Source organism: Pteropus vampyrus, unplaced genomic scaffold (assembly GCF_000151845.1).
Source record: "Pteropus vampyrus isolate Shadow unplaced genomic scaffold, Pvam_2.0 Scaffold98, whole genome shotgun sequence".
Taxonomy (NCBI): Eukaryota; Metazoa; Chordata; class Mammalia; order Chiroptera; family Pteropodidae; genus Pteropus; species Pteropus vampyrus.
Window position 1 is genome coordinate 2,952,590 of NW_011888879.1, and position 8,213 is coordinate 2,960,802.

The 8,213-nt window shown below is 37.9% G+C and overlaps 1 pseudogene; it reads right to left on the reverse strand.

The window, feature by feature from the left end:
* Positions 1-5,484: 5,484 nt before the first annotated feature.
* LOC111742675 lies at positions 5,485-5,602 on the reverse strand (annotated as a pseudogene).
* Positions 5,603-8,213: the final 2,611 nt, after the last annotated feature.

Below are 8,213 nucleotides of genomic sequence, written 5' to 3' on the forward strand. Positions count from 1 at the left end.
AATGTTTTAAAATAAGGTAAAACACAGCTGAACATCTTAAACATAGAATATCTCAAAGAGTCATAATTTCTTCTATGAAGAAAGTAACAGTACACCTCTGTCCTGTACACTGGTCACCTGGGCTTACTGCACACAGCCTTGGTTGCTTCTGAAGCAGTCCCTCTGTGTCTGACCCTGCTATTCAGAGAGCCACCCAGCTATGGATTCTAAGGCAGAGGGCAGGAGCGGTACTGCATTTAGTAGGGAGTAAAGGGCCACACTTTGCCTCTTGGTGTCCTGAAAATTTTTTCTCACTGTAATCAAAAAATTAAAGTACTGTCCTCAGTTTTGGGAGGCATCTCAATGTAGTAAGGCAAGTATCCATCGAATTCTCATCTGGTGAATAATAGCAAGAAGGTAGTATACTACAAAGGAATAAAACAATCTAAAAGTGATTTTACATACAGTGATATTTTACATTTAATTCACAACGATTTCTCCCCTTTTTTGTAAATGGTACAATAACACACAAAAAAAGCCTTGGGATAGGTATTCAAGGAGAGAAATTATCTAACCAGAATTATAGGCATATGCTCCCTACGAGGCTCCATTTCTTATGTACAATGGTGATAGGATAACAATAAAAGTATTGGATGTACCTTTCCACCAAGGGACTACTGTATACATTTTTATCATTATTATTTTACATTTTCTAGCTTTCAATTTTTCATATTTCAAAAAAAATTTTTTTTTTTTTCCTGAGAACAGCTAATGGATGTCTTGGAGTACTTACTGGGAGGAAGAAAAAGGAGAAAAGAAATATTCACTTTGAATGTCACTTCATTACTATGCTTTGTACTCTTTACATATTCTTTTTCTTAGGTAGAAATTGTTATGATTATAAGACTGGATATATATTCTGTGAGGTGAAAGCAAAATAAGAAAAAATTTCTCTATGAGAAAAGTAAAATTGCTTTGTGTTTTTCTATAAGACATGGATAGATGTGTATGTATAACATATAGGCTTGTAAAATAAGCTGGCAGTGAAAATACTTGCAATAGCCATATCTGAAAATATGTGTATGTAATTCACATAGATATGTAAAATATTCCACGTTAATATCATACGCATCATGTTAATACCTTCTCTGCTTCTTGTGCATTAAATGACTCGATCTATTAGCCATTATCATTTCAAAGGGACCGAGTTCTATCCTGACACCAGAATTTTTATATCTTAGAAAAAATTTGTAAAACTTATGAAGCAAGGTAACCTGATTTGAGAAATCAGTTCCTGTATTTTCCAGATCTAAGGCTAATTGTAGGTTCATCATAAAAGGCTGAGAAGCGTTTTTCCATTCCCATCTGTCATGAAGGTCAGCCAAGAGTTTGTATTGTAGGACCTAGGCCAATGTTTCTCCAGGCCCTGGAACCACCTGTTTACATTTATTTAGGGCCCTTCCTACAAATTCCTGGGATCCGCTCAAAACTGATTGAATAAGGCATACATGTTAAAAGACACTTCAAGTGATTGTCATGCACAGTGTGCTTTGAGAATGATTGATTAAGGGACCTGCTTTCTTCTCTTTTGTATTACCTTCACCATATAACCATTCTTGGGGAAGTCAGGCTCAAAAAAAGATAGAGTGAAGTTGCCTAGAAAAGAAAAGAATGAGGGGAGAGAGGCTGATGGTTGGAAGGAAGAAGAGAAGAGGGATTCATTGAGCTGGGCTGATAGCTGGCCTCTGTTGGGAGTGACTCATGGATGATGGAGGAATGATCCCTATAACTGAGCTGGTAGTCTGGGTAGACAAACTTTGGAAGGGACACCTCTCTAGCTTGCTGTGAAAAGGAGTATCCAACAGATACTTGATAGTAGCATCAAGTATAGCAGAAAGAAAAACAATAAATATAGAAACCACCACAGACCAAAGACCAGACTGACCTTTAGTTTCCTGACATCAAATCATCAGATTTTATACCTTAAACTTAGACTACGTTATAGTCAATTATATCTCAGTAAAGCTGGTGGGAAAAAAAGAAAAAATACTCTAAAGACATTTGACGATTCTTGTATTCAAGAATGTGGAGCCAATTAATATTTTTAAACATGTAGAATTTATATATTCATTGAATAATGAAATTGTATATTATAGGGTTACAGAACCTTTTCTGTTTCTTATTGCAATACATAAAATATAAAATATTTAAAACGTTTACTTTGTGAACCTTACTGAAAAATTCCTATGGCAGACACAGAAAGGAAGCCATCTAATTTTATGTATTGAGATCGTGTGAGAGATTGCAACCTGTAATGTAGATTCAAGGAAAATGCTTTTTTCTTGGAATTTCAATAGTATTTAGTGTCTTTGGGAAAAGCATCAAGTTCAGTACTTGCTTATCATTTAAACTATTGATTCAAGTGTTTATATTTCTGGGAGTAAATAGTACAATCATATAATATAATTAAAACATTCTTTAGATTTCATATAATGGGATGGAAATTGATTTATTTTGATTATACTAATAAAATCATTAAATACCCTGTATTATCTGGACAGTTGGAAAGAATTTTGAAAGGCTTCTTCTTGAACTTTAGATAACTGTTCAAGTTCTCTGAAATACAGCTCAAGTGTTTTGACGAAGCTACAGGCCTGATTTTTTCTTTCTTTTTTTTTTTTTTTTAGGAGAAAGGCAATCAGAATTACATTATAGGCTATTCTAAGCTTTTCCTTTTTTTTCCTTTGAGTATTGTGGAAAGCTTTAATTAAATCCTTGAGAATGAATGGAAGTCTTTTGTCTGAAAAATGTTTCTAACTAGTTAGGATGTTGTCCTAGAAAAAGCAGTACATGATGAGTGAGGCAGCCAGGCTGTTTGTCTCGGTGCTGACACTGATGTACTGTGTGACTCTGAAGTAAGTCACTTCATGTCTCTGTGACTTCATTTTTCCATCTATAAGAGAGAGATAATATCTATTCTGTGCCTATTTTGCAGGATTATCATGAGAGAGCTTCTCTCTGAGGGGCGAGTGCCTCCTGAGATAAAGGCAACGTGGACATCAGCAGTGAAGAGGAGGAGAGTTCATGAAGGGATGCAGAATCCTCAGGGACTCAAACGGACACCGAGAGGATGAAGAACCAGGATGCACTGAAGGTGTAGGTTCAAATTATACAGAACTCGATGGAGGAAAAGATTACAAGGTCAACAGCAGCAGGAACTAGGACTGCAGACACATGAGAGTTGAGATATTTCAAGTCCCAAATATTCTTTCCTTGGTTGTCGCTAGGGTCATTGTCAGTGTCATTTATCAGCTATAAATGGGAACTTTCAGAGGTGGAATGACAGGTGTAAATTAAGAAGTTGGAGGTAGATAAGAAGAAGAAAGAGGAGGAAAAAAAGGCAAAAGGGAAGAAAACGCATTTCTGTTATTTTCCTTTTGTCTTCTGTATAAGGGCTACAGAATGAGAGGAGGAAGAGAAGGAAGAGCGGAAAAGAGACATGGCATCTTGAGGGCAGAGAAGTATGGAGACCTTTTTGGGGAAAGATGTGACTCAAGAATCTGCTGAATATTTAGTTATAAGGTACGGTGTAGCAAGAGAAGATGTAGTGGAAAACTGATTATATATTCAATTTGAATGAGCACAAGAAGCATATTTGCTATAATCCAAATTCCGGAATCAGGAAGAAATGTATTTTCAATCACCAGAGAAGCTAGATCTAATTTTAACATCACTTTAAGAGAGACAGGACCAGAATCTATAGACCTTAGTTGAAGGCTTCATCATCTGTCACTTAGACTAGTATAATCATCTCTATTTTTTTTTCTTCCTACTGTTAGTCACTTATAATTTATGCTAGGCATTGCAGTCAGAGTGATCTTAAAAAAACAAAAACAAAACAAAAAAACCACAAATCTCATCATTGCTTAAAAGTATTCATCGCCTGTAGAATGAAGTCCAAGTTCTTCAATGTCAGATTGCTAATTTTGGTCACACTGTACAGCCCACCTCTCCACCCTCACCTCCCAATCCCCTCGACTGCAGAAAATTCAGTCTATTACCAATTTTGTTGCCCCGTAGAGTTACCAGAAACTCTGAGAACAGATCTGTCCTGGATGCCTCTTGCAGACCTAGCACCATCCACCCCCAGATTTCTGGTCTCCATGTTGCTTTTGGGCCACTGTCAAGATCACTTTCGATGATTTCCAAATTTTACTTGGATTGTAGCTCCTGTGAAGTCTGAAGCTGTGAAAAGTCTGAAATGTTACCTTACTTGGAAGCTAACAAGTTAACCTGCCATAATTTTCTATATCTCCGAATGTCTATCTTTATGCCCATATCTATATCCATCTCTATATTTATATATCAATATCACCTATATATGTATATCTTTATAAACACGAGACCTCAGAATCAAGGAACAGACCTTTCTCATAGACCAGCTCACATCAGTTCCAAGCCCTAAATTATCCTTGAGGTGGCACAGTGAACGCCACATGTACCTGCACATACAGGGTTTGTACTGTAAGCAAGGAATCGCCAAATTTTGAAGCTTAGAATTTATACAGGAGTTGCTAGCACATCTGCCCACCCTCCCCTCTGGCTTGCAAGGAAGTGGGTGAGGATGGGAAGGGGAAAGAGAGAATGTAAACAAATACTCTGAGGAGAGGAAGGAAAGATCTCTCCTTTACCACTGTGTAATCTATACAAATGGTCCCAGTGAGATAAATCTCTACATGTCTCCAGACGCCTCTGTCTTTAGGGTTGCTGTTCAATTAGCCTCTCTTCTCAGAAAGCCCCGACTGCAGAAACATGAACATATTTGTGGAGCATCATCTCCCAACAGCTGCCCTGCCTTGCGCTATTTCATCTCATTGCTTCTGTGTACCTTCTCTTATTTCCCTGGGTGAAAGACGAGGCAAGACTATAACATTTAGCACAATTTTAATGAAAGTTTAGGGATAATAGGAAAAAAGTACAACACATAGAACACGTTATAATTGGCGTTGGATGTGGTCACTTTCAGAATTCACAAACCCTAAAACGGAGCCATTCTCTGGGGTGCCTTTCAGATGATCCCCTGCCTACGTCACAGGAACCAGGTGCCTGAGCATGTCCTACCTCCTCCAAATAAATAAACTGCCTGGAGCAGTTTACTGTGCTTGGAGCACCTGGCATTAATGCAGGAGAGTCAAACAGTGCAGTGGGACATAGTAGACGGTCGTGTCTCAATGTCAGTGAGATATGTGATGAAGCTCATGTTGCAGATCAGTGAGGAGGGGATGTATGATTTAATGAATGGTTCTGGGATAATATTTCATATCGAAGGAAAAGAAAACATATCCTATTTCTCACCATAAGCAAAATCCAGTTTAAAGTAGATTAACTATTTAAGTATGAAAAGTAAAATGTGTTCTATTTTTTTTTTAAGTGAGGCAACCCTTGGTTGACTTCACAGCTTGCAAAGACCTTGTCAGCTTACAATCCCTTATTTTTTTATTTTCTACGCTACAGCGATGGTCTTCCTAGGTGGTCTCCCATCCAAGTACTAACCAGGCCTGACCCTGCTTAGCTTCCGAGATCAGATGGAATTGGGGTTGTTCAGGGTAGCATGGCCGTAGACTGTTCTATTTTTTGGTAATTATTTATTAACAGATCTGTCTCAATATCAGACTGTAGTTTTTGTCACACAGGATGTTTATATTATATCATGTTTGAAAATATATTTTGAGATTCAGAGGAGATATCTTTGTGTCTCTAGAGCTCTGCAAAAAAAGAAAAAAGCAATATTATTATTCTTGACTGCCTTCATTTTTAAATTTATGATATTTCAAATACAATTCCATAAGAATTTAAGATGAAAAAGTATCAGAGATGTGAAAAAACTTGGAAAAGAAGATAAAGACAGAACAATTCAGATGGATAATAGGATTATAAACATTTATTTTTTTCTAAAAAATTTTTTAAAATTTGAATAGTACTAGGATGTTAAATAAAATATTAACATAAGACATTCTGCATGACTTCTCAGGTCTCCTAACTCTAAATTATTACTAAATGTTACAAATTCTGATTTGGCTTTTAGTAGGTACTCATTGAATGGATTGAATGAATGAATTGAAAAGGATTTTTAATATTAGCAAATTTAATTTCCTATTCATCAGGCAATTATATGGCTGTATCTCTTGGTTCTGAGGTAGAAAATGAAGGTGAGTATAAGAAACAACACCATGTTTAAAATGTTGTTGGAATGTGTAGTGGCCAGTTGTTATTGTTTTGTCTCTTCAAACTCTTTCCCATGTTTGGGAATCCCCCACCTTGGCGAGGGATGGGGAGTGTGGGCAAAGACCTTCCCTCTAAAGCAGACCAGCTTGCTCTGTCTGCCTGGCAGTTAGAGTACAGTCAGGTCACCTGGGCTCTGCCACTTAGCAACCCTCATGTCAGATGTTGTGTCAGGAGCCAGTGACATGACAGGGAAGGGAGAGAGAGGCAGCTCTTTCTTTAGTCACAGCAGAGGTAGCAGCAGCTGTTAAGGTTGGGCTCCTGAAGCTAGAAGTGCATGTGGCATGTGGCAGTGGCCGCGTCAGAATGAAATGGTGGCTGGGTTGGTGCTGGTGAGACGTGCCCTCTCCTGAGAGGAGCCTACTCACCACCCAATCCATTATGGTCTTCTTCTGGGGCCTCCAAAAGATAGCCACACCCAACATTGTCCAAAATAAGTATATTTTCTAAACTGTCATTCCCTTTTAAACAATATCCTGTGTTGAACATTATATTTCTAGATCCTTTTTTCCAATTTTTTGTCTGCTCTCAGTAAATATTATATTTCTTCAGTTTTTAGAGTCGTTGCTCCCAAATTTTCCTCTGAGAAAGTGCTTGAACTTGAGTTCAAGTTCACATGCATACACACACATACATATCTCCACAAAAACTAACAATAATATAAAGACAGAACAGTTTCTCTCCTTATAGAAAACAAGAAACATTTATCTTAACACCCCAACTAATTCTTTAGACATCTGTACTTGGAATGGGTGCTGTGCTGTTGAAGGAAGTGAACTTTTCTCCCCCCAGAAAATGAAGGGACAGTTTGCCTCAGATTTTAATTCAATTCTCCATCTGTCAGGAGACAAAAGTACTTGCAGTGTTAAAATAGCATTTCCCCCCAGTTTCTAGCCATCAGATTAAAAGAGGGGGAAAAAAAATTAGCCTAAGCATTTCTTACGAAAAAGAGAAATAGAAAAGTAAGATTAGTAGGATTTAAGGTGCATGAAATAACACAGTTTTAATATAATGGATGTATGTCTGTTTTGGCCAGGCAGGCAGCCCAATACCCAACCAGTTGATTTTTAAATGATCTCATTAGGTGGCCTTAGTGGGAAGCAGATCCATACCTTTCACTGTAGAAAGTGAAAAAAGCGAGTAATTTCCTTACTCTGTCCCTGACAGAGCGCGTGCACACAGCTTCAGCTCCACCGTTAAGATGCCCACCCCTTCCTGTGGCTCCGACCCTGCAGGAATTGCTGTGGAGCTGTGAGGTTTCAGCAATAGCTGTAGCAATGCATGGTCGCGGTCAGGGGCTACACCTGCTAGCAGTTCCCAGAAGCCCCGTTGTCTCCTGTTTACATGTCGAACCTGCACCTCTGTTTTGTGAATACCTCCACTGTTTTATTAATCCCATCTATACGTAAAAGGGCCAGAGTCCCTGTCTATTGCTTGCAAGCAGCAATGCAGATGGAAGAAAAAGGTCACCTTTTCGAGCTATGGGATTGCAAACTCTGGCATCAGTCATGTGGGGCCGTGTGAGAGGCCAATGAGTGCACCTCTGTATTCCTTTCTCAAGTTCTTGACCAACATAATGTTATTTGTTTATCTTATTTATCTCTCCCTACCTTAGTGTTCATGGGAATTTTGACAGATATATCCTTGTTTACAACTATATCCTTAGCATGTTAAATAGTACCTGGTTTATAATAGGCTTTCAATAATTATTTGCCGAATGGATGAACAAATAAATGAATGAATGGGGAAGGCATATGAAAATAAATATACTCAGTTGTCTATTTTTAAATGGTTAATTTTATGGTATGTGACTCTTACCTCAATAAAAATGATAACAACAACAAAAAAATCCTATCCTTAGCAGAATACACAGAAACACATTAATGTCTTGGGAGCAGTCAGTCACCAAAGGAAGTCAGAACAAGTAACACTGAGCTCAGGTTAGAAAGACA